The sequence below is a fragment of the Hoplias malabaricus genome, chromosome X2, assembly GCF_029633855.1.
Source record: "Hoplias malabaricus isolate fHopMal1 chromosome X2, fHopMal1.hap1, whole genome shotgun sequence".
Classification (NCBI taxonomy): Eukaryota; Metazoa; Chordata; class Actinopteri; order Characiformes; family Erythrinidae; genus Hoplias; species Hoplias malabaricus.
Window position 1 is genome coordinate 56362293 of NC_089819.1, and position 6985 is coordinate 56369277.

A 6985-nucleotide genomic window follows, 5' to 3' on the forward strand; every position below is an offset into this window, starting at 1 on the left:
TTGGTGCATTGTCGTCCTGATACATGGCACCGCCTTCAGGACACAGTGTTTGAACCATTGGATGCACATGGTCTTACTGGTGCAGTGTGGAGTTAATGAAGATTGTCCACCAGGCTGCTCCAATTTAGCCCTGACACCTCCCACACTACAATGACAGGTGTTTCACTTTCACTGTCCAACCCCTGTATATGTCGCCTTTATATTTCTGTTGTCTCCTTAATATCTCTGTAGTGTCTCTTCAATATCTCTGTAATATCTCCTTAATATCTCTGTAATATCTTCTTAATATCTCTGTAATATCTCATTAATATCTCTGTTGTCTCCTCAATATCTCTGTAGTGTCTCATTAATATCTCTGTAATGCCTCCTCAGTATCTATGTAATATCTTCTTAATATCTCTGTAATGTCTCCTTAATATCTCTGTAGTGTCTCCTTAATATATCTGTAATACCTCCTCAGTATCTATGTAATATCTCTGTAATATTTCCTTAATATATCTGTAGTGTCTCCTTAATATCTCTGTAATGTCTCCTTAATATCTTTGCAGTGTATCCTTAGTATCTCTATAATGCCTCCTCTGTATCTATGTAATATCTCCTTAATATCTCCGTAATATCTCCTTAATATCTCTGTAATATCTCCTTAATATCTCTATAATGTCTCCTTAATATCTCTGTAATACCTCCTCAGTATCTATGTAATATCTCCTTAATATCTCTGTAATGTCTCCTTAATATCTCTGTAATGTCTCCTTAATATCTCTGTAATATCTCATTAATATCTCTGTTGTCTCCTCAATACCCCTGTAATATCTGCTTAATATCTCTGTAGTGTCTCTTCAATATCTCAGTAATGTCTCCTTAATACCCCTGTAACACCTCAGTAATATCTCTTTACGGTGCTCCGGTTTCCTCCCACGCTCCAAAAACACATGTTGGTAGGTGATTGGAGACTCAAAATTGTCTGTAGGTGTGAGTGAATGTCTGAGTGTGTGTCGCCCTGTGAAGGACTGGCGCCCCCTCCAGGGTGTGTTCCCGCCTTGCTCCCAGTGATTCCGGGTAGTCTCCGGGCCCACCTCCACCCTCAACTGGATAAGGGTCACAGACAGTGAATGAATGAAAGTTTAATAATTTAACACCTGAGTGAGAAGATCTTTCCATCCACACGTCGTGACGGGTTTAACAGCCTCAGACCCTCGCTGTGTTTCTGCCAGACATGCTGGTCTCTGAGTGGCGCCCTCTAGTGAAGGTATGTGTTAAAGCCCACGGCATCGTAAAGGACGTGTGTGTGTGTGTGTGTGTGTGTGTGGGCAGTGACGGCTGCATCATGTTCATTTTCCTACGTAAATGGAGCAGAAATGAGTCTCAGAGCTGAGTTTTACCGAAGCCCACGCTCACACTGTGTCGGCGCTGATTACCTGCCGTTTGTTCCAGAAAATACCGCAGCTGTTCATTTTAACAGAGCTTTTGTGTGAAAAACCCCACACAGAAATGAAAGGAACTGAAATGGACTCGTCACGCTGCGTCTCTCACCTGCAGCAGATAAATAAATCAGCAACAGACGCATTCAGAGGGAAAACCCTGGCAGCCATTCAAACCCACGTCTCCAGACCCGGGCTCCACGCTCTAACAGCGGCGCTCACCAGGTGTCAGATCTGCTTTTTTATTATTTTTCTTGTAGAAAAACACATTTCTGACAGCTGTGGAGAAACCCGGCCTCTCCCACTGTTCGGGGACGGAGCGCAGAGCGGGGAACACACTGATAAACGGATAAAAAACTGAGAAAAGCAGATAAATCTCAGCAAAATCAGACAAAGTCTAACAGCTCCTGGGGTTCCTGCAGCGCGAGGGTCATACGGACTCACCTCGGAGCTCAGCGTGGGGCAGAAAACACACACGTTTCTATGAATTAATGCATTTTTCAGCTCCATCCGTTCCACAGTCTCCGCCGGAGCGGCCTGCACTCACCTGCTCAGGCTTTTCCTCAGGTTTCACTCTGAGCGACCATGGTTTATTCATCACTTCATCAGGAACCGACCACAGAACTACGGAGCCCTGCTGGGGACATTCTGCAGATCACACTCCTCAAACAAACACTGCGTGGGAACGACTTCATAACGCGGGGATATGACTTAATTACTCCATAATACACTGGGGGTAGGAGGTCTAAGGTGAGGTAGTGGAGTCCTGAAGACCAGTCACCAACCTCCAGTGCTGCATGCATGTGTCGTAGGTAAAGACCTACCAGACCACTCTGCTTTTAGCATTAATATATCAGACTCCTCCAGGAAACAGATATCAGTTATTTTAATATTTAACCCCCTCCACACTCAGAAATACCTCTGATTTCAGTTAAAACTGGAAATCAAACTCACAGACTGTCGCTTTAATGTGAAGCTGTGTAAAGGTCAGTGTTAGGGGTGGCATTAGAGGTGATGAAGGTTAAAGTTGAAGTAAATCTCAGTGAAATGAAAGGAAGTCTAGGTAAAGTCCTGTGAAACCATGGAGACGACTGTGTGAGTGAGTGAGTGAGTGAGTGAGTGAGTGTGTGTGTGTGTGTGTGTGTGTGTGTGTGAGTGAGTGAGTGAGTGAGTGAGTGAGTGAGTGAGTGTGTGAGTGAGTGAGTGAGTGAGTGAGTGTGTGTGTGTGAGTGAGTGAGTGAGTGTGTGTGAGTGAGTGAGTGAGTGAGTGAGTGAGTGAGTGAGTGAGTGTGTGTGTGTGTGTGTGTGTGTGTGTGTGTGTGTGTGTGTCCTTCTGCCATCTGTTGCTGCAAACTTGCCTCATTTCTCTGGGACACACCGCTTTTGAGTGTCTTTCACATGTTTTCCCTCCTGACTGGATCTGTGTGAGAGTGAGTGTGTGTGTGTGTGTGTGTGTGTGTGTGTGTGTGTGTGTGAGAGAGAGAGAGAGAGAGAGAGTGTGTGTGTTCCTGGCACTACATCAAGGGAACCAAGTGCTCCACACACACTCTCTCTCTCTCTCTTTCTCCGGAGGAGTGTGTGTGCTGGTGTTCTCTGACAGACACAGAGAGGCTTCGTGTCTCAGTGCTCACCACATGCCATCAACCACACACAGCAAGTGAGGGTCTTGTGTTGGCTGCTTTATTGGAAACACCCAGCTCATAAATAAGGCCAATCAAACCTACAGCGTAAGCAATGCACAGGTCCCACTCCTAAACACCATTTTACTGGAACACCTGGTATTAACCCTTTAGACCTCTTCAGAGGGACGGCTGGATGAGCCGGGGTCCTCATGTCTTTGAGACGTACAGAATGTACGTAAAATGGTGTGTAATCATCTGAGAAAAGAGGAATCCTCCCACGCTCAAGTCCTGTTTCTGGAAAACAGAGAAACACCTCAGTGACCGGGTTTTTATAACAGTGAGAGCTTCCAGAGGGCGAGCTGACCCAGACCTGCGGGGGTTAATCATTCACATTAACTGTCCACAGGTGTGAGTGTGTGTGAGTGACAGGGTGAGTGTGTGTGAGTGACAGGGTGAGTTTGTGAGTGACTGGGTGAGTGACTAAGTGAGTGTGTTAGTGATTGGGTGAGTGTGTGAGTGACTGAGTGAGTGAGTGAGTTTGTGTGAGTGACAGGGTGAGTGTACGAGGGATCGTGAGAGTGTGTGCGAGTGACAGGGTGAGTGGTTGAGTCACTGGGTGAATGTGTGAGTGACAGGGTGAGTGGGTGAGTGAGTGAGTGAGTGAGTGTGTGTGTGAGTGACAGGGTGAGTGGTTGAGTCACTGGGTGAATTTGTGAGTGACAGGGTGAGTGGGTGAGTGAGTGAGTGTGTGTGTGAGTGCCTGGGTGAGTGTGTGAGTGACTGGGTGAGTGTACGAGTGATCAGGTGAGCGTGTGTGAGCGATCGGGTGAGTGGGTGAGTGTATGAATGACTGGATGAGTGTGTGAGTGATTGGGTGAGTGTGTGAGTGACTGAGTGAGTGAGTGAGAGAGTGTGAGTGAGTGACAGGGTGAGTGTATGTGTGATCGGGTGACTGTGTGTGAGTGACAGGGTGAGTGTGTGAGTGACAGGGTGAGTGTGTGTGAGTGACTGGGAGAGTGTAGGAGTAGTCGGGTGAGTGTGTGTGAGTGACAGGGTAAGTGTGTGTGAGTGACTGGGTGAGTGTGTGAGTGACAGGGTGAGTGTGTGTGAGTGACTGGGTGAGTGTGTGTGAGTGACTGGGTGAGTGTGTGAGTGACAGGGTGAGTGTGTGTGAGTGACTGGGTGAGTGTAGGAGTATTCGGGTGAGTGTGTGTGAGTGACAGGGTGAGTGGGTGAGTGACAGGGTGAATGTGTGAGTGACAGGGTGAGTGGGTGAGTGACAGGGTGAGTGACTGAGTGAGTGTGTGTGAGTGACAGGGTGTGTGTGTGAGTGACAGGGTGAGTTGGTGAGCGTGTGAGTGACTGAGTGAGTGTGTGTGAGTGACGGGGTGAGTGTGTGTGAGTGACTGGGTGAGTGTAGGAGTAATCGGGTGAGTGTGTGTGAGTGACAGGGTGAGTGGATGAGTGACTTGGTGAATGTGTGAGTGACTGAATGAGTGTGAGGGTGACCGGGTGAGTGTGTGTGAGTCTGTAGCTATAAACCTGACCTGGAGCATTGTGGGTAATCTATCTGTCGGATGTGAAGGGGTTAATAAACTCTTTATAGGCAGAAGGTAAAGAGATGTTTGTAATGGAATGTAAATCTGTCGAGTTAAAGCTGTGTTTGTGAGAGAATCCACTGCCAGATTTTTCTGCTTTGGCTTTTTTCATTTCTCTCTCTGTAACAAATCCTGTGATTATTTTATTATTTCCTCCATCAGAGAGCAGCGAGGTGTGTTATTATCTGAGTCCGAGTCTGATTCGCTGTTTAATCCACTACCTCAGCACGTGTGTGTGTGTGTGTGTGTGTGTGTGTGTGTGTGTGTGTGTGTGTGTGTGTGTGTGTCTGAAAAGCATCCAAATCTGAAGAGGCTCCACTCAGCAAACACATCAGAGCTAATTACACACTCCTCACACTCTCGCTTCAAATAACACACAGCCGGAAACACTGGGAGAAAGTCCAGGGGAATACACACACACACACACACACACACACACTTCAGCCACGCAGCAGTTAATCATCTCCTCTGTTTAAGAAGTGTTTGATTATTAGTTTCCCTTAAAATTACAATTATCAATTTACTCAGAGCCTAATTCAGAGTGCAGTTCCAGGTCTGACCACAAGATGGAGGCAGAGAGCTGCACAAATATATATACAATTTCCACATGTTTGTATATTTATGAATTTAAGTACAATGTGTGTGTGTGTGTGTGTGTGTGTGTGTAATATTTTTAACAGAGCCCTGTATTAGGAGGACCAATTTAAAGTATATAATGTAAAGCATGTGTGTGACTGTAATTCAAATTCAGACTTTCCCCACGCTTGTGATTTTACAGGAAATGTGTGTTGTATTAAATATGACATTTCTCATTTTTTTCAACAACAATAAGCTAAAAACATAGTGTCACTGCGCTCCGTTCCCGACTCTAACACTGCCTCCATCTGTAACACAGGGAGAACACACCACACTCCTCACAGACAGTCACCCGAAGGAGACCCACACAGACACAGAGAGAACACACCACACTCCTCACAGACAGTCACCTGGAGGAAACCCACACAGACACAGAGAGAACACACCACACTCCTCACAGACAGTCACCCGGAGGAAACCCACGCAGACACAGGGAGAACACACCTCACTCCTCACAGACACTCACCTGGAGGAAACCCACACAGACACAGAGAGAACACACCACACTCCTCACAGGCAGTCACCCGAAGGAAACCCACGCAGACACAGAGAGAACACACCACACTCCTCACAGACAGTCACCCGAAGGAAACCCACGCAGACACAGGGAGAACACACCACACTCCTCACAGACAGTCACCCGAAGGAAACCCACGCAGACACAGAGAGAACACACCACACTCCTCACAGACAGTCACCTGGAGGAAACCCACACAGACACAGAGAAAACACACCACACTCCTCACAGAGAGTCACCCGAAGGAAACCCACGCAGACACAGAGAGAACACACCACACTCCTCACAGACAGTCACCTGGAGGAAACCCACACAGACACAGAGAGAACACACCACACTCCTCACAGACAGTCACCCGAAGGAAACCCACGCAGACACAGAGAGAACACACCACACTCCTCACAGACAGTCACCTGGAGGAAACCCACACAGACACAGAGAGAACACACCACACTCCTCACAGACAGTCACCCGAAGGAAACCCACGCAGACACAGAGAGAACACACCACACTCCTCACAGACAGTCACCTGGAGGAAACCCACACAGACACAGAGAGAACACACCACACTCCTCACAGACAGTCACCTGGAGGAAACCCACACAGACACAGGGAGAACACACCACACTCCTCACAGACAGTCACCCGGAGGAAACCCACGCAGACACAGAGAGAACACACCACACTCCTCTCAGACAGTCACCCGAAGGAAACCCACGCAGACACAGGGAGAACACACCACACTCCTCACAGACAGTCACCCGAAGGAAACCCACGCAGACACAGAGAGAACACACCACACTCCTCACAGACAGTCACCTGGAGGAAACCCACGCAGACACAGGGAGAACACACCACATTCCTCATAGACAGTCACCTGGAGGAAACCCACGCAGACACAGAGAGAACACACCACACTCCTCACAGACAGTCACCTGGAGGAAACCCACACAGACACAGAGAGAACACACCACACTCCTCACAGACAGTCACCTGGAGGAAACCCACACAGACACAGGGAGAACACACCACACTCCTCACAGACAGTCACCCGAAGGAGACCCACGCAGACACAGAGAGAACACACCACACTCCTCACAGACAGTCACCCGAAGGAAACCCACGCAGACACAGAGAGAACACACCACACTCCTCACAGACAGTCACCCGAAGGAAACCCACACAGACACA